The following is a 19457-nucleotide window of genomic DNA, read 5'->3' as shown; positions in this document are numbered from 1 at the left end:
TTCTCCTCTTACTATTTTACTGGCTAATAGAGTTATTTAGGATTTGTTTTCTTGGCTGCTTGGAAGGTTATATCTACCATCATGTGTTTGATCTCATATGATTAGTATGTCACTTTTTTTAATTTTAAAAGATAAATAATTGAGTTACTTTTCAAATCATTGCTATTTGATATAAAGAATTCATTATCCTATTATCACCTTCTCCTTTCTCTGATGATGATGATTATCTGACTTATTTTTTATGAAGTTTCATGGATGATTTAAGGTAAAAAAAATGGGTGTTTGTTGGATTATATTCTTCAATATATATTTTATCTCTTACGATGACATTTCTATAACTGCCCCTTCTTTGTTAATTAATTTATCATGGTTTATTTGGTATTGGGCTAAGTGGGGTAGTATCTCTAATGTACTCCTTAGTAAGTAGAGAAAATTTTCTTGGGGCTAGTGATGGAGAACTATTTGGGCATTTTCTTTTGGCGAGACAATTGAGGATGAGTGCTCTTTAATTTGAACCCCTAGGAGAAATATCGTACATCATGAGCTCTATTGCATTGAGTGGCTACTAGCTCAATTGTTGATACTAAAGACTATCTTGTAGGGTGAGACTTCCTCTAGCCTAGCATTACCATGACCATGTCCTCACTCTAGTCAAGTTATATGGATAGAAACCTATTGCAATCTAGGAGCCTAACCTTATATTTTCAAAATTAAGAAAATTAAATTTTAAACTAGCTCAAATATTTCAAAATCTAGTGATCAAAACAACTTAAATTTAATTTTAATTAATAGTAGGGCTCAAGCCCTTTCCAATGACTTGTAGAACTCGTAATTTGGTGAAAATTTTGATTTTTTGTGAATTTTTAAAGTTTTGGTTATTAAAATATTTTTTTAATTCAATTTAAATTATCAAATGGTGGTGCAATCATTGCCAATCATTGAAAATATTTATGCGTGATGCGGTGGGCTATCGTAATTATCATAATCTGCTTCAGTTGAAATCAAGATTGTTGAATCGATTGCGGAATTAACTAATGATCGAGATTAAGCCACGTTAGCACCTACCATTCCAAATGGTCCAAGTTTGAATCCAGCGGCCGACACATAGTTCTAAGGGGATGATGTGGTAGTTTCTTACCTGCCTGATCGTGCAGAAGCAAAGATCAAACAGCTTTTATTCATCAAGAGCAAATCAGTTCAGAATGAACCACAAACTTCAATTGGCCATAACTTTCAAAATAGTTAACAAAATTTGATGAATTTTAAAACATAAGCTCATAGTGTCCTAATTTTTTAATGCTTGGAGTTTGGAGGCTCCATGCATTATAGATTGTGAGCAGTTTCAAATTTAATTTTAAATTAAAAATGGGGGTAACTTATAATCGAGTTGTCAAATTTTTTATTGCATAGGGTTGTTGGAAAGCTAGAAAGGTCCCCTTCAAGTTCTTATAAGACTCCAAAGTCTAGTGTTGGATTGAAAGATACGTTCAAAACCCCACTTTCTCTCTCGAGATCCCTCTCTCTTCACCAAAATAAGGTTTGTGGACTTGGAAATGGTAGAGAAATAAATGCAATGGGTAGAGGAGATGGTGGAGGAGCTAGAGAAAGGACTTTTTAGTGGAGGATGTTCGGTAGTTTGAATGTGGTGAGAGAGTGTTGAATGAAGGAATCCGGCTTTTTCATTCCTTTTGATTTTTTCAAATGCCCTAATTGGTTTTGGATGGTTGAGATTGATTTGGCTGCTTCCTATGATGCTGTAAAGTGTCATTGGATTGTTAGAGAGAAGAGAATCAAAGGACAAGGCAAGGACATCTAGGGAAAGGCCTTTTTGTCCCCTTGTGCACATGGGCATGATTAAGGCTTAACTTGAACTTAATCTAGGGATTAAGGATGACTTGGGAAGTTTCTATAGGATGTTTAGGGCCTCGAAGCTACTAGAATTAAATGGGTTTGAAATAAAATGATGTATATAAGACGATTTTGAGGATTTAAGGTATTTTGACCATTTGTTAACTAGTTTGACTAGTCAACAAGTCAAGATGGATGAGGTGAAGATGGATGAGGTGGCATCTAGGTGGCACCACAAACTAGGCTGGACCTGCTAGTATCTAACTCAAATAGGAACAACTTTTCAAGTCCTCGGGAGCTTTGAAGCTATCGGAAAATAAGCGTCATCGTCATGTTCTATATTTCAGCATTAATAGAATATCAATTGAATGCCGGCCAATCATCTGAAAAAGAAGAAATTTCGGGGATAGGCAAAGGTATTGATGCTGCCTAACGGGCCGAAAACAAGTCTATCTTTCTGTGTTTTTTATGTTGCGGGCTTATAAAGAGAAAAGGAAGCCTAAAAAATAGGGTTTGAATAAATATAAAGCCGGTTGGGATTTGAATAAGGATATGGAAACTTTAAATGATTTGACCAAGTCTTAATGAGATGACTTGGTGAAATTGAACATGGTTTGACTTATGAGAACTAGGAAGTGTTTAAGTCATTGAATGAAATGGATTTGAGAGATTTTAAAGCAATTGGTTTGGGATTTGAATGGGAGAACAAATTAAGTGTGAAGTTTGACCATGGATTAAGGTTTGACTAAATCATACATGTTAAAGTTAAGTTATTAATAACTTTGAATGTATTTCAAATTTGAAACATGTAGGTTTGGATTTTTGATATGGTTTGAATGAAATGATCTAGTAGAAAGCCTTGATTTAACCCAATTGGGCTAAGCTTGACTAGACTTGGGCCCAGTTGACCTGGTCAACTATTGATTGGTATGGGTGAAAAATCAGCCCAAATCAGAAAGGAAAGTGATCAAGGGGTCTTGATAAAGTTTAAATGCATTTGAAGTTTAATTAATGTGAAAGGGGCTTAAAGGTTGTTCTGGTCAACCTAGGTTGACTTGTTCAACCAAGTTAGACCAAGAGTGAGGTTTGAGCTCAATAGATTTGATCTGATTAATGGAGACCAATGGATGTGTCTCCTGGGTTGGAAGGATCATTTAGGTCGAAATGACCATTTGGACCCTTAAAGGGCCATTTGGTGAACTAGGGTTGACTTGGCCAACCAGGTTAGACCAAGGCCTATGTTTGGGTCCAACAGGTTCAAAATGATATTTTGGATTCAATGGAGGTGGTTGCAAGCATTGCTGAGGTCATTTGGATTGAAATGAGCCTTAAAGCCTTTAAAGGGTAATTTGGGTAAATTAGTTTGACTTGGTCAAACAAGCTTGACCAAGGTCAGGGTTTAAGTCTAATGCACTCATAATAGTATTTAGGATACATTAGAGGAGGTTTTTAGGTTATATTTTACTGGTCCATGTTGAAGTTTGTAGGAAACTTCAATTTTGCCCTTAAGGAGCATTTTATTCACCCCTAGTAGACTAAGGGTCAAACTAGGTCCACTAAAATATAATTTACTAATCAACATGTCATAAAAATGCTATGAACATGATTAAAGGTCTTGGGGAAGGTCTCAAGGTGAAATTTCAAAAAGTGGAAGGTTTATTAGCATAGGCTGTAAATATTTTAAGGCTTTATAACCATTGGAAATCAATTTAGTTTCTAGGATTAGAGATCTCAGATGGAGCTCAAATTTAGAGGGTTGAACCTATCGACATGTTTAGTCAATATTCAATTGATATATCATGAATCGGAAGTCATTTAAATGGGCTTTGAAATTATTGAAAAATAACTCAAAAAAGATTTCAAGACAAGGGTCCTTAGCCTTAGATTTTGGTCTAAAATTTTGGATTTGAGCTAGATTTTGGATATAGTTGATTGAATTTGAGTTATCCAAATCAATCACAATCAATTGAATGATTGTTATTGATTGGATGGGATTGAAGCTTGATCAGAAGTTAGAATAGAGGTTGGTTTGATTAAAATTTGAATTTATTAAGGTCTAGTGTAATGATAGAACTAGAATCTGGATTGTGAATTATATTAATGTCTTTTTTTGAAGAAATGCAATTTTTCATTAAGAAAAAGAAGAACAACCTAATACAAACTAAAACAAAAATAAAAACTAAGGGTTCCTTGATCCAACAGGGAAAGAAACCTTATTGAAAGCATATTTGTTAAACTAAATTTATCATAATTGAAAAACCATTGGGGTGGAGGGGATACCAAATATAAAACAACCCGAAAGGTTGGTTAGTATCCCAGAGTTCCCAACCAATTAAAAAATAAGACCTGGTACCGATCCCATAAGCTATTAGAGTAAATTTAGAAAACAAATATAAGACTAAAAGAAAGCAAAGGAAACTAAATAAAAAATCTATAAATTAATTACAAGTATTCACTAACATCTGAGAAACACATAAGAAAACTTCCAATATATTTCTCTAATGCCACTTTCAAAACCTAAGGCCGTAATCCAAAGCAAGTAATCTGAGATACTCTTTGATTAGGAGTTCCATCATCAAGTATCTTCTAAGAACTTCCCTGTTTTTGTTTCCAATGTAAGTCCAAGAAAGCATCAATGAGCTAAAGGGGAAGAACCCCTCAAAAATTTCTTTGAACTGAGAACTTCCATCCTCCTTCTAGGAAAATCTTCCACCGGTCCCAAAGATTGAAGTTCTTTGAAAAGTTTATGTTTAGACCCCGAAGAATGAGCCATCTTAATAATTATCATTTTCCCTTTCACTAAAATAGCCTTTTTAAAATTCAAGTTAACCTCAAAAGGAGGAGTAACAAATTCTGGTAATTACACAGGAAACGTTCCACTTAATCCTTCCATATCGTTTAGAGGTTTCATGGTATTAGCTGAAGGAAAAGCTTCTTTCATTTCAGTAATAGAATCTGATTCAGCAATAAAGGCATCCTCTTCTTCATCCAACATTCGTGCATCTTTGAATTCAATTTTTTAATTTTAAGCTTCTATCGATTCAGTAACCAACTCTGACTCAGCAATAATAGCTTCCTCTTCTCCTTCCAAAATTCATGCATCTTTGAATTCAATTTTTGAATTTTGAATATATTTTGGAAATAGGATAGCTTGATCAGCAATCAAACCATCAGAATCAACCCAGAAATTGACTATTGAAGACCCATCATTTGAATCTTTATCCAGATTCTGTCAATCAGCATCCTCAATTAAACTCTTATCAAAGTCTACTTTGTCAATAAATTCAACATTGTTCACATAAGATAAATTAGCATCCATATTATCTTTTATTTCCTGAGATAACACACCATGTTTATTGGAAATTACAAGATCAGATGTGTTATCTACAACAGGACTCCTACCCGAATTCCTCTTAACAAGATTATCCTTGAAGAGAAAATCAGATTGCTTCTTATCAAATAAATTTTTTTGCCTTTTTTTTGTTCTTGAACTTCACATGCATCCATGGCCCATAAGAATTATCATCAAATTGAAATGAACTTTTAGGGACTTCTTTATCAACCAGATTCAGATTATGAGAGACATTTGGACATACATAATCTTTATGTCCAATTCTTCCCCATTTGAAACAAAGAGACGAAAGATTTTCATATTCAAATTTTTGAAAAAATCTTCTATTAATACCTTCAACCCAAATACCACAAGGGAGCTTAGAATTAAATTTAATCTGAATGCAAGCTCTAGTATATTCCCTTCTCCCCCATCTAAACATGTTGCAATCCAATAATAAAGGAGTCCCAATTTTAGAAACTATTAAAGTAATATTGGTTTCATCCCAGCAATTAAGAGGAAAATGAGGTAGACGAACCCAAATGGGAGAAGAAATCCCATCCATGGAGATAGGAGAGAAGTTAGGTGACCGTCTATCTAAACCAATGACGAAGCCCCCAACGTACCAAGGACCTCCAATTAAGAACTTCCTCCATTGCTTCATGTGACTAAAAAGAATACAAAAGCCTATCTAATCCAAGTGAGGCTATATGAAACCCTCCAAATTTAATCCATTGCCTCCTTAATTCAATATAACAGTTTGAAAAAGGCAAGTTCTTGCATTGTATTTTCACCACCAATGAATTTCTCAAAACTTGAACATTAGCTTTTTCATTCTCCATATCAAGCTTAACAACATTTGCATCCTCATTTCCATCAAAAACTCCATTCAAATTTATTTTAATAGGTGGTTTTTTAATCCACACATTAGAATTATCCAATCCAAAAGAAGACATTAGAATTTTAATATTAACATCACCAAGAATGTTATTATCAATACCATTACGATTCTTCAACAGATTATTATCTTTGCAACCCGAAGAAGAAGCCTCCATATCATTTGCTTTAGGAATAAAGGATGACATAGGTGAAATTAACTTACTGTTCAAATCAAAAATAACTTCTTTTCCTTTCTTTGTCTCCGGCGAAGTCTTCTACCTAGAGACCAAACCTCCCTCTCTGATTACCAAAGGAGAGTTCATGAAATAGGAATTGCAAGAGAAGCTGCGATTGAATGAAAATCTACCTTTTGAATCCAACGTAGTTGGACACGAGGTAGATATTAAGGAATAGGTGTTTCGGTCATCAATGGATGACCGGCCACCCTCTTCCATCTTCAACGTTGGCAGTCGAAACTCTTCAAAATCCTTCCTATTTTTGTGGAAATTCTCAAAATATAAATGTATGGTTAAAAGTGATTTAAATGTTATAGAATCATAAGTTGAAATGTCGAATGTTTTATTTTCTTTGTTACACCCTATGATGTTGGTAAGGGTATCGTGAGGTATTACAAAAGAGATATCAGAGAAATATTTTAACATTCTAAAGATTTAAATATAAAAGATTAATTGGATTTAGTAGTTTTAAGAAAAGAATTTGATTTAATTTAATTATTATAGAGCTGAGGTGGGAGAAGTGTCCTTAAGTTAGTAATGAGTTAATTTTTTTATCATGTCTCTAAATAGCATATAATAGTAGCATATTAAAATATGTACATGATTATATAATTGCATAATTCATGATGTAATACATTCCATATATAACGGTTGAATGGTTACTTGGGGGACTAATGGCCAGTCATCTCAGCATAATAGGATATATGGGGATCCTAAAAATATTTCATTTATTAAAGGTAATACACTCAGTGCATATATTGTTCTAGTGGTGCTTGACCCTTCCTGTGTAATGTCAGGGAAAATAATGCAAATGATGAATATGATGATGAAAATGATGAAAAGATGCAGTCTCTAATAGAACCTATAACACCTAATATTCCCCCTGTAGCTATACCAGTCACTCCTACAACTCATGGTAGAAGTGCACATACAAATTCAAGTGCTCGTATCAATATGGAAGTAGAAAATTATTTAAAACTCTTCCAGAGTTTAAATCCACCTCTATTTAAAGGAGTATACATTAGAACTGCTGAGGATTGGATAATCAGGATTGAGAAAATTTTGAGTGGTATGAAATTTCCTGAGGAAAGATATATATCCCTTACTATTTTTATGTTGGAAGGTAAGGCAATGTGATGGCGGATGGGACAACATTTGAAAGAATTTGAAGGTAAAATTGAGGTACTAATTACTTTAGAAGAATTTGAAAATTCTTTAGGGAGTGGTATGTTCCTCCTTCAATAAGGCAGGCAATGTAAGAGAGTTTCATCAATTTAAAGAAAGGAGCCAAGATTATTATTCAAAATGAATATGAGTTTACATCTTTATCAAGGAATGTTGCACAACTTATTAGTACTCTTACTAAAAAATGTTATAGATTTTTTAAGAGCCTTATAGATTCTTTGAGACAACCTCTAGTTCCTCTTCGCATAAAATATTTTGATGAACTCATTGAAAGTGATAGAATTTTGGGGCATAATATGGATATGGTAAAATGGAAATGGTAGGTTGATGTTGAAAAAAGTCCATTTGATCATAGAGGTGGTCAAGCAAAAGGTAAAAGTTTTGTAAGGGTCAATAGCAGTAACCTGTAAGGCTTCATGTTATACGAGCTTGTGCAAATTATGGAAAGTCTCATCAAGGAATATTTATAATGATTTTAGAAAGTGTTATATGTGTAGATAGCCAGGACATATCAAAATTAATTATGAAAAAAATTTCCAAGGAGTTGGAGAATTAAATGGTATTTAAAGGATAGAGCAATATAAGGGTGTTAAGCCATAAATGAGCCAGCAAGCTTTAAGATAAGAAAAGAAGCATCAAGGGAAGTGATGAGATCAACACCAACTTAATTTTTTATTTAACTTGTCATGAAGCTAAGGAATCTTCAGAAGTGGTGACATGTATTATCAATATTTCATACTTACCTACAATAGTTCTTTTTTATTCTGATGCATCATATTATGTTATATTTGAGGTATTCTATGAATTATTACATATGAAACCTATTATTTTTACTCCTAGTATAACTATTTGATTACCTATTAGAGAATATTTAATTGTCAATGCTTCATGTTCAGTTAATATTATGATAGCTCGTAGGGAATTTTGATTAGACTTAATAGTTTTACCTTCAGTGAAGTTTTAAATAACTTTGGGAATGGATTGGTTGGTCAAATACTTAGCTATTATTTAATGCTGAAAGAAAAGAGATAGATTTGATATGCCTGGAGATGCAATATTTAGTATGAGAGGAGTAATTTCATCTTTGATTGTTTTTAGTCAAGTGAACAAAAGTATAAGAGATAGTAAATTGATTTTATTAGTAAATTTAGAAGTTAGAAAATGGTAAATGATGATATAAATTCTATTCCTATAGTAAATAAATGTGTAGATATTTTCTCTATAGAATAGGATAGTTTTCCTCTATAAAGAGAGGAAGAATTTTCAATAAATATATAATTAGGAATAATTACTACAGTAAAAGAACTTTGCATAATGACAACTAAGTATTAAAAGAATTTAAAATTCAACTAGGAAAACTTATTGTAAAAGGATTTATTAGACCCAGTAGCTCTCTTTGGAGTGCATCAATGTTATTTGTTAAGAAGATTGATGGTGCAAGGAAACTTTGTATTGATTATAGATAGTTAAATAAGGTGATAATTAAAAGAAAGTGCCCTCTCTCAAGAATTGATGGTCTATTTGATTAGCTAGCAGTTACTTACGTAATTCATAGAATTTATTTAAGATCTGGTTACCATCAAGTTGGAGTGAGAAGACAACTTTTGGTAACCATTATGGGCACTATAATTTTTTATTATTCCATTTGGACTAATAAATATTGCAAGAATCCTTATAGATATGATGGACATAATTTTCATGCCTTATCTTGATAAATTTGTAATTATTTTTATCCACGATATCTTAATTTACTTCAAGAATGGGGAAGATCATGTAGATTACATGAAAATTATTCTAGGATTATTGAGGAAATATAAACTATTTGCTAAATATGCTAAATATTATATTTTGATTAAGAAAGTTTCTTTCTTAGGGCCATCATTAGTGGTAAAGGTATATCAGAAGATCCAATAAAAAGTAAAAGTAGTTGTGGAAAGGCCAAGACTGCTAATGCAACTAAAGCCCAGAGCTTCTTGGGATTAGTATGTTACTATAGAAGATTTATAAAAGGTTTTCCTGAAATTGCTTTGCCTTTATCCAAGTTAACTAATAAAGATATTAAACTTGAATGGACTAGGAAATAAGAGCTAAGTTTTCTAGAATTAAAAAGGTGTTTCATCTACAACAGTATTGAAAATTCCATCTCAAACTAAGGGATTCCAATTATTCAGTGATTCCATAGTAAAAAAGTTGTGATATGTGTTGATGCAAGATAAAAAAGGTGACTACTTATGCTTGCATACAGTTGAAGCTTCATGAAAAGAATTATCCCCTCATGACTTAAAATTGGTTGTAGTTATTTTTGCTTCCAGATTTTGGAGATATTACTTTTATGGGGTGAGATATAAAATATTTACATATCATAAAAGTTTAAAGTACATTTTCACGTTAAAAAAATTAAATTTGAGATAGTGAAGATGTCTTAAAATGATAAAAGATTATGATCTTGACTTATAGTATTATCTAGGAAAGACTAATATGGTGGTTCATGCCTTAAGTAAAAAATCAAGAGAATGGGTAAATTATATCTTAACTTAAGAGGAAGGATTGATTAAAAATATGGAAGCATTATAACTAGAAGTCAGAATGCATAGTGAACATTATTTAGGTAGCTTAAATCAGATGACTATTAATCCTTCCTAAGAAGAAACAAATAATGAAGCACAAAACACAAGTAATGAATTACAAAAGTTTATTGAGAAATGCCAATCTCAAAAAAGAAAGCATCATAGTGTATATGATCAGCAATGAATAAAAAATAATATATACATGTCATACCAAAAGAATCAGAGGTAGCATGAAGATTTTATATGAAGCCCAAAACTCAAGTTATTTAATCAATCCAGAAAGCATGAAAATGTATAAGGATTTAAAGATATTATTTTGATGGCCTAGAATGAAGATAGTGGTAGCAAAATATGTGGCAAAATGTGAGAAAGTTGTTAGATAAACAACAAAAACCAAGTGGCATATTGTAATCCTTATCAATACTAGAATGGAAGTTGGAAGATATAGCAATAGATTTTATCACAGGATTTCTCAGTTTAATGCAAGGGCAAGACTGCAATTGGGTTGTAATTGACATATTAAAAAAATCAACATATTTTGTACCTAACCGTTAGCCTAATTTAGTAGAGAAATTAGCTGAGTTATTTTTGGAGGAAATCATCATATTTCATAGAATTCCTTAGGTCATTATGTTTGATAGATATGGATGTTTTACATCTAAATTGTGGAAGAGTATTCATCAAAGTTTGCATACAAAATTAAAATTTAGTACTCATTTCAACCACAGACAAATGGTCAATCATAAAGACTGATTCAAGTGCTAGAAGATCTACTAAGATTGTGTATGCTAGATTTTGGAGGTAGGTAGGTAGATCATATTATATTATTAGAGTTCACCTATAATAATATCTACTAATCAAGTATCAAGATGGCACCATATGAGGCATTGTATGGCAAAAAATGCAAAACTCGCTTGCGTTGGGTTAAAAAATGAGAAAAATAATTATTGGGTATGCAGTTGGTTGAACAAGACACAAAAAAGTCAAATTAATTAAAAATAGATTAAAAGAAGCCAAGGATCAACAATAAAAATAATATTTTCCCAAGAATAAAATAATAGAATCTAAAGTGTGTGATTTTGTTTTCTCAAAGGCTAGACCAGAAAAGCGTGTTTCATGATTTGGCCAAGGTGAAAGACAAAGTCCTAGATATATTATTCCATTTGGGATTACTCAAAGAATGGGAAATGTTTCTAAAAATTAGCACTACCTGTAGACATGTCTGGTGTGCAAAAGGTTTTTCATGTGTCAATGCTCAAAAAATGCGACACAGGTGAAAATCAAAGAGTCCCACATAATGAAACTGAGCATCAATATGATTTGATATATAATATTAGAAAGTGATGCTCATAAATTGAGAAGTAGAATAATTTCTTATGTGAAATTAAAATGGAAGCACGAGTTAGTGAAGGATGCTACATGAGAAAAAGAGTCAGATATGGGGCAGACATTTCCTCATCTTTTTATGGAGATATGATAAGAGGAATTTTGGGAACAAATTTTTATAAAGGAGGGAAGAATTGTAATACGCAAAACTTTAAGGAAAAATTACAATGCTATTTTTAATAAAAGCACACTTCAAAAATATTAACTTCTAAGAAATTTCCATCAAGTTTATATTTTTCTTAACTTTTAAAGTTACTTGCTCTTAATTATTAATTATTAACTTAATGTACTTATTAATATTTAATCTAATTTAACTTAATCACTAACTATTATACTAATTAAACTATATTATATTCCACTAACCACTCCATTAATATAGCACTAAAACTAGCCAAACATTATTAAATTAGGCCATAAAAGATAAATTAAATACTTTATAATTCCTAAGCAATTCCACTAAGCAAGTTTTTCAATGGCTTGTTAAAGGGATATTATGTTTGGGATTTAACATATTAAAGAATTATGTGAACGACTTTGGCCATTTAATTTTCATGCATCAATTAACAGGCTCTCAGTTTTGGTGTATGAAGCAAAAGGAATGGAAGAGGGGGGGGTAGAGGATTTATTCATGAAGCATTATGTGGGGGTTATGTAAGAAAAACTTTGGAGCGGAATTATTATGAGGGAATTGTGGCCATAAAGTAGTAGTAGACATGAGGGAATAATATTTATTTATGGAGTAAGCAGCAGAGGAAGAAGAGGAAAGAAGAAGAAGGAGAAATTTAGGGAAGATGGAAAAAGAAAGAGTTAAGAATTGCATTATAATGTCAATAGTTGTCTTTTAATTTCCAAAAATTCTTAAGAGTTTCTAAAGCAATTATACCTAAATGTGTTTTAGGATTCAACTAGAATATACAAAGTGGAAGTTTTGATGTAAATTAATTTAGGATAAATTGAATCTCTTAATTTATTGGACAAATGATTTAAAGACACAATAGAAATTGATATTTGTAGGTAATTTAATAAAATAAAAAGTGTATAAGGTGTCATATTCAAGGAGACAACTGATCATGGAGCTAAGTATTGTGATTTTAATTTAAAAAGCAAAGGATGTCATTTCTAGACTTGTTCACTTGTATTTGACTGAATTAAATGGAATCAAACATTAAAGTTAATCATTTAGTTAGGGTGTATTCACAACCAATCATTCATGCATGAATAACCATATGTGAATTTGAATTGTTTAAGTTTAAAATAAGATATATAATGAGTAGATAAATATTTTCCTAATTGTTAATATGTTTGAAAGAAAGCACTAAGTTATGTAATTCATACTTATTATGTAAATTCAAACATTGTAATAAAGGTATTATTGTATATGAAGCTAGAAATATGAGAAATCAAGTATGAGTACATAAACTTTGAAGCCTGATGAATATTATATCAGTAAAAAGGGTTGGAAGTAAAATGATATAATACCTGTAATATAGGTGGGGACAAAGGGACCCTAGTGGAGATAAAAGGGGCCTCAATGTGTTCAATGGATATAATGCTAGGTTTTATATAGGCTCCACTGAATATTTTGATAAAAGATATAACAGCTAACTATATATAAAATAATAGCCAGAACCTGAGATAACTAATATTGATAGTATGCTCTATTTTTAATTAAACTGAATGATGATCTTGAATATATTTTAAGTTATTTGGTAATTACCTTATAAGTTTAATCCAGTTATGACTTCAATTATTTTATTCATTAAAATATTTCATTTGATCTCTTATTAAAACTGTATAACTTTATGAGCTTCATAGCTCGCCAATTTTTATGTTGTTAACATTGCAAGAAATAGTAAAGAGAAAGTGTAAGTAGATTATGATCATGTTTATAAAAATTTATGTCCTGTTATTTAGATGTGTATGTGAGTCTATAACAGAGGTATGAATTCTATTTATCATTGTATTATTCTTGATTTCCTTATGGATCTATCATCATATTTATTATATATGTGAGACTATTTACATGCTTCTGGTTTTATAGAAACTTGATATGTTGTGAATTGAACGTATATAAGGAAATGATTATAAGTGTTTTAAATGTTGAAGAATTAGAATTTGAAATGTTCAATGTTATGTTTTTTTTGTTACACCCTACAATGTCGGTAAGGGGTATCATGGGGTGTTACAAAATTGATCCCCTATATCATATGGAATGGTAAATTTACCATGATCCTTTAACTTTTAAGGAGGCTTCTTCTATAAATGGCAAAAGAATCTTAAGAGAGAGCAGTAGTATCAAAATCTCCTAACTTTCTTTTTATATCAAGTATGTCCTTCATAAATTTGGAATAACTAAGAATTTACTCTAAGGCTTCTATAAAAGAAATATGATAGTCAATTTCATAAACACTTGTAGAAATCTAGAAAATTTCCAATCTTCTCACAATTTTGCATTAAAAGACACTACGAAAATGGTGGGAGTGATCTTTCTATAACCTTTTTAATGGTTTTATCTAATTCCTTATTTGGCTTTGGTTGTTCCATAAGTTAGGATAATTCTATTGGTGTTTCCTCACTCTTTCTTTTTCATCAGGTTCATAAACTAACTTCTTATCTTCTACCACATTGTCTTTGAACTACTCTTTACCCTTATTTTTAGGTGTAACATTTGTATTGCTAGAAGGGTTCCCTAAGGTCTAATATTTAGTGAACTAACTAGCTAACCAAATTGGTTTTATATATTTTTATAGCAATAGCTTAGATTTGAAGTTAGGTCTCCCTCTAAAACACTAAACCCTCTAATGATAGATTCTTATCCTTATATTGAGCGTTGGAACTAAAACTTTGAAGATAATTAGCCATAGGGTTTTAAAAACAAGGTTGAGATTGGTTTGAATTCACTATATTGATATGTTGGTTGTTATTCCAAATATTAACCCATCCTGATTATTATTTAAATAAAAATTTGGGAGCTTTCTCTAAGGTTATAAGTGTTAGATTAAGGGTTATTTTGCTTATTATAAAATTTATTTAAAAGTTATACTTTTAATTAGCTAGTGTCATTTAAAGGTCCATATAGATTTTTATTGACTGGCATAGGTTCTCCACTAACTCCGAAGTTATCAATTTTTTGCAAAATGGAAATGACCTAAAATGTTGAGATAGACAGTGCATTAGACTCATACCCACTTATAACTTTCTTGGTATTGACTCTATTAGATTTTCATTGGAAGTTATTAGTGGCTATCTAAATGATTAAAGTATAAGATTCATCAAAGGGTCTAGACATTATTAAACCTCTAGGGGCAACATCTATAATTTCCCTAAGAGAGCCTATTAATCTATTATTAAAGGTTTTAATCATGAACTAATCTAATATTCAATAATGTGGACATTTCATAAGCAATTCCCTAAACATTTCATTTGTTTCATCAATAAATCACACATATAATTGGGTAAAAAATGTAATACCACTCCTAAGCTACGTTGATTTGATGGAGGAAAGTATTTTGCTAAAAATTGATAGGAAAGATCATTCCATATGACCTAGCCTTTGTATAAGGTCAATGTTCTATCATCTCTTATCCTTAATACCTAGGCCTTCCTAACCTAGTATAAAGCCAACATAAAGGGAATCTTGGGGGTAACCTAAGAACTTAGTTTGAGGCCAAGCCTAACTCTTAAGGATGGCCCTGATATCAAAATATCTCCTTTATACTCCTTCTCCCTTAAATTTTAGAGTTTCTTTAAGAAATATAGGCTAAATACTCTAAATAATTGTATCTTGTACTTCCTTAGCCTCCCTAAGATTTTACTCTAAGAAGAAACTATAAAGGTACTCGAAAATTTAGTAAATTTTACACAAGTTACTGAGCTCTCTTACAAACATAATATCATAACTATTTATATAAAATAAAAACAATGCATCTAGAATTATGGCTCTTAAAAATAATGGTGTAATAATGCCATGGAAGTGAATTAGAGCCTTGGCACTGAAGCTTTTGTACTATCATGGTACTTGCTGACATGGATCAGTTATTTAGTGAATAGTCACATATTTCACTGAGATAGCATATCCCTTGGAAGTTATAATAGTAACACCATGATGCTGAAGATATTCAAGAACTATGGTGCCCAAGTAGCAAAAATGGCACCAAGGAGTGAGAAATTATAACACTGTTACATTTAAAAATAGAGAATATGGTGATGTCAAGCTAACTTTTTTATGCCATGATGTTGGTAATGCTATAGCACTAGATATGTTGATGGTGCAGCACTTGTAAATAGAGAACTTAGTGCTATAATGTCTAATTTATTATGCTTAAGTGGTATTGAATGTGATGTTGTAGCATTGTTTCATCAGATGTCGTAGTACTCTAGACTAATTAGAATTTTTTTGCCATTTTTAAAAGTGTTTTTGCACAAAAATAACTTAAAAAACACATTATCATTACATATATATATATATACTAGTTTTATTGCACGTGCATTAAATGCACGTGAATAAAAATTTAAAAATAAAATTCATAATAAAAATATTTATAGTATATTATCTCTGATAACTTCTAATGGCTAAATAGGATAAGAGAGCCAAGAGAAAGGTTTAGAAAATACTTTTCATATAATCCTCCTCATTACTTATGAAGAGTTTCTTCAACATCCCCATAGAAAACTATATCATCCCATTCCCTTACATAAGTTCCTAGATACTTCAAAGTGAGATTTTGAGCGAGCTCTGAAGAGAAGGTGATGACACAAGCTCAACTTCATATCCAATGCATATTAGGGCTTAATTTCTGAAGAAAAATACTTCATTGGACCTAGAAGAACTCAGCACAATCAAATTCCCCTTCAATGGATCACTCTCCTAATATAAAACCTTACTCAAGCTTAATAGTTTAGAGGTTTGAGCCATTATGAAATAAATGGTGTATCCACGGGAATTTAACCATTAAATCTATCATTTGCTTCATGGAGATCCTACTCGATCATGTTGAAGTGAATTAATTCACTCAAACTCATTAGCCAAGGAATTTTACATACTTGATCACTATTAAAAGCTGGAGGTTGAAGACAAAATTAGAGCCACCATCCCTTCTATTTTGTTTCCAAGGCTCTAAAAATTTCAAACAAAGTCTTATTTAACTTTTCCATATTTTAGGCAATTGAATGGTAATTATGTAATCTCATATCAAATGGCTATTATTTAATCTAAGTTGTCTTAGAGCTCATTGTTGATTTAAGTAGTAAATAGGTGTGCAACATACAGAAAACATCTATTGAGTCAGCTACCAACCATGTGAATTCCTTAAAGAGAGGGTTTTAATTATGAAAAAAGATTAAAAAAGGAAAAATTAATTGCTCTTGATCTAGTGGGCAATTTTTCAGTGTATGACCCCACTATATTCAAGATAGATAACACTATCCAATGAGTATATTCTTAAGGCCAATAGTTTATTAGGCTTGGAGTAATTTAATTAATACATTAAATAATATTTGTTTAATAATTACATATTCTTCTCTTTAATTGACCCCAAATTCATATGGAAGAATCTTTGGGATATTTTTAACCTGCAATAGTTTTCCCAAATGCATTTGAGGTATACTTTACCTCAATGGAAATTTAAAGTTCTAGGGTATGATATTAGCCTATAATTTCAAATTCTTATAACTTAGAATTCATAGAAGATTTATGAATGAATTTTATATTGTTATTAGGTCTTTATATAATGATTAGATGGTCATTGATTTCATCCCAATCCATACCCTAGTCTACCCTAGAAAATCCACTTATTGATTAGTTTTAAACATCTTAAGAAAAAATAAAAAATTCAACCCCTCATCCAAATACCCTAAAATTTCACCATATGATCTTTAGATCCCCAAGGACTTGGTAATTTAATTTGGTGAAGGCATGTGCTCATTTTTCCATCAAATTTGAGCTTATTTGGTCATCCAATTAGCAAACCACTCATCCAAAATTGCTCATAATGATGGCTTACATACTATGGATGTTGGGGAAATTACTAGTTCTGGGGTGGTGTTTTTTAAAAATTTATTTAATAAAAATTTCTTTCCCATCCCAATTGATAATCCTAAAATTATTCCTAACCTCATTAACAAAGATGATGATATGGTTCTGTCTAAACCTCCTTCTTTAGAGGAACTTAAAGAAACTGTTTATGATATGAATTCTAATTCAATTGCTGGGTCGGACTGTTTCACTACTAAGTTTTTTTTCTAAAAGCTTTGGACATTATTAGATATAATATCTCTAATGTTATTTTAAAATATTTTGACAGCAATAATAATCTTATGTTTTTTTCTTTTACCTCCATTTTGCTTATTCCTAAAAAAACTATAATTTGAAATTTGAATGATTTTAGACCTATTAGTCTCTATACCAGTTTTAGTAAATTGATTTCTAAAATCCTTATGAATTACCTTTCTCCTTTACTTTTGAGAATCATTGCTCTTTATCAAACTGACTTCATTAAGGGTAAATCTATTTTGTACAACATTTTACTTGCTCAAGAAATCCTGCATGATTTAGATGTTAGGGTGATAGGGGAAAATATTATTTTTAAATTGGATATTGCCAAATCATATGATAACATTAATTGGGATTGTCTCTATAATATTTAACATTTCTTTAGTTTAATTCTATTTTCATTAAACTCATTAAATAGTGTATTAAAGGCTCTTTTTCTATCATTATTGATGGAAAAAGTATAGTTTTATTCAAATCCTTTCATGGTTTAAGATAGGGTAATCCAATTTATCATGCCCTTTTTATTATTTCCATGGAATATTTATCTAGAGGCATTATTAATCTTTATGAGAATTATCCTAACATTAATTTTAGAACTTTTCGTGGTTTTATCGTATCTCATTTATGCTTTGTCAATGATGTTAATATTTTTTTTAATGGCTCTTTAAATAGGGTTAATAGGATCATGAGGTTTTTAAATAATTTTGAATGTTCTAGTGGTCTTTTTGTTGATAAAAGTAAAAGTTGCTTTATTATGTCTAACAAAGTTTCTCATGATTGCATGCCTATTATTAAAGATATTACTCAATTTTTGTAATGTTCTTTACCTATTAAGTATTTTGGGGTTCCACTTTATAAAGGTAGGCAAAAAACATTTATGTTTGATGATATTCTTACTTCTATGTAAAATAGGTTTAATTCTTGATATTCCAAAATTTTAAGCCTTAGGGGTAGATTAATCCTTATCAAAAGCATTTTGTTTTCTTTTTTAGTTTATATCTTTTAAATGTTACAATCTACTCATATTTTTTGAAATATGATTGAGGAATTATTTAACAAGTTTTTTTGGAGAGGTCCTAACACCAATTATAAAGTTATTTGGTCTTCTTGGACTAATTATTATGGGGTTTTAGAGGAAGGGGTTTGGGTTGTAAAAATTTGTATGATTTATCCTATGTGTTTGTTATGAAGTTATGGTTCAATTTTTGTGCTAAACTAAGTTTTTAGGCCAAGTTTATGTCTCTTAAGTATTGTGTTGGTGAGCATCCCACTATGAGTTGTTATAATGGTGGAAATTCTAGGGTTTGAAAGTGGCATTGTGGTATCAAATGGATTGCAGAAACTCATGTGGTGCTAACCTTCTTTTTTTTTTTTTTTTTTGGCAATACCATTGGCTTGGTGGTAAGTCCATTGATTCACTTCTTAATATATTTTCTATTAAAGTTGTTAAAGTTAAGTCCTTTTCCTCTAACAACACTTGGGATTACAATAAACTTGTAGACATTCTTCCTAAATCTGTTATTATTAAAATTTTACAACTCCTATTAATATTAATTCTGATGATCTATTATTATGTGATCTATTTCCAAGTGGTTTGTTTAAATTAAAGGATACTTGGCAAGAGTTTAGAGATTAAAATTAAGTTAAGAAAATTTTTTTCTATGATTTAGCATAAAAATATTCTTAAAACAATTACTATTTTTATTTGGAGAATCATGCATAAATATATACCTACATATGAGAATTTGATGAAA

The sequence above is a fragment of the Dendrobium catenatum genome, unplaced genomic scaffold (genome assembly GCF_001605985.2).
Source record: "Dendrobium catenatum unplaced genomic scaffold, ASM160598v2 original_scaffold_112219, whole genome shotgun sequence".
In the NCBI taxonomy this organism is placed as follows: domain Eukaryota; kingdom Viridiplantae; phylum Streptophyta; class Magnoliopsida; order Asparagales; family Orchidaceae; genus Dendrobium; species Dendrobium catenatum.
This window is presented reverse-complemented; position numbering follows the sequence as displayed.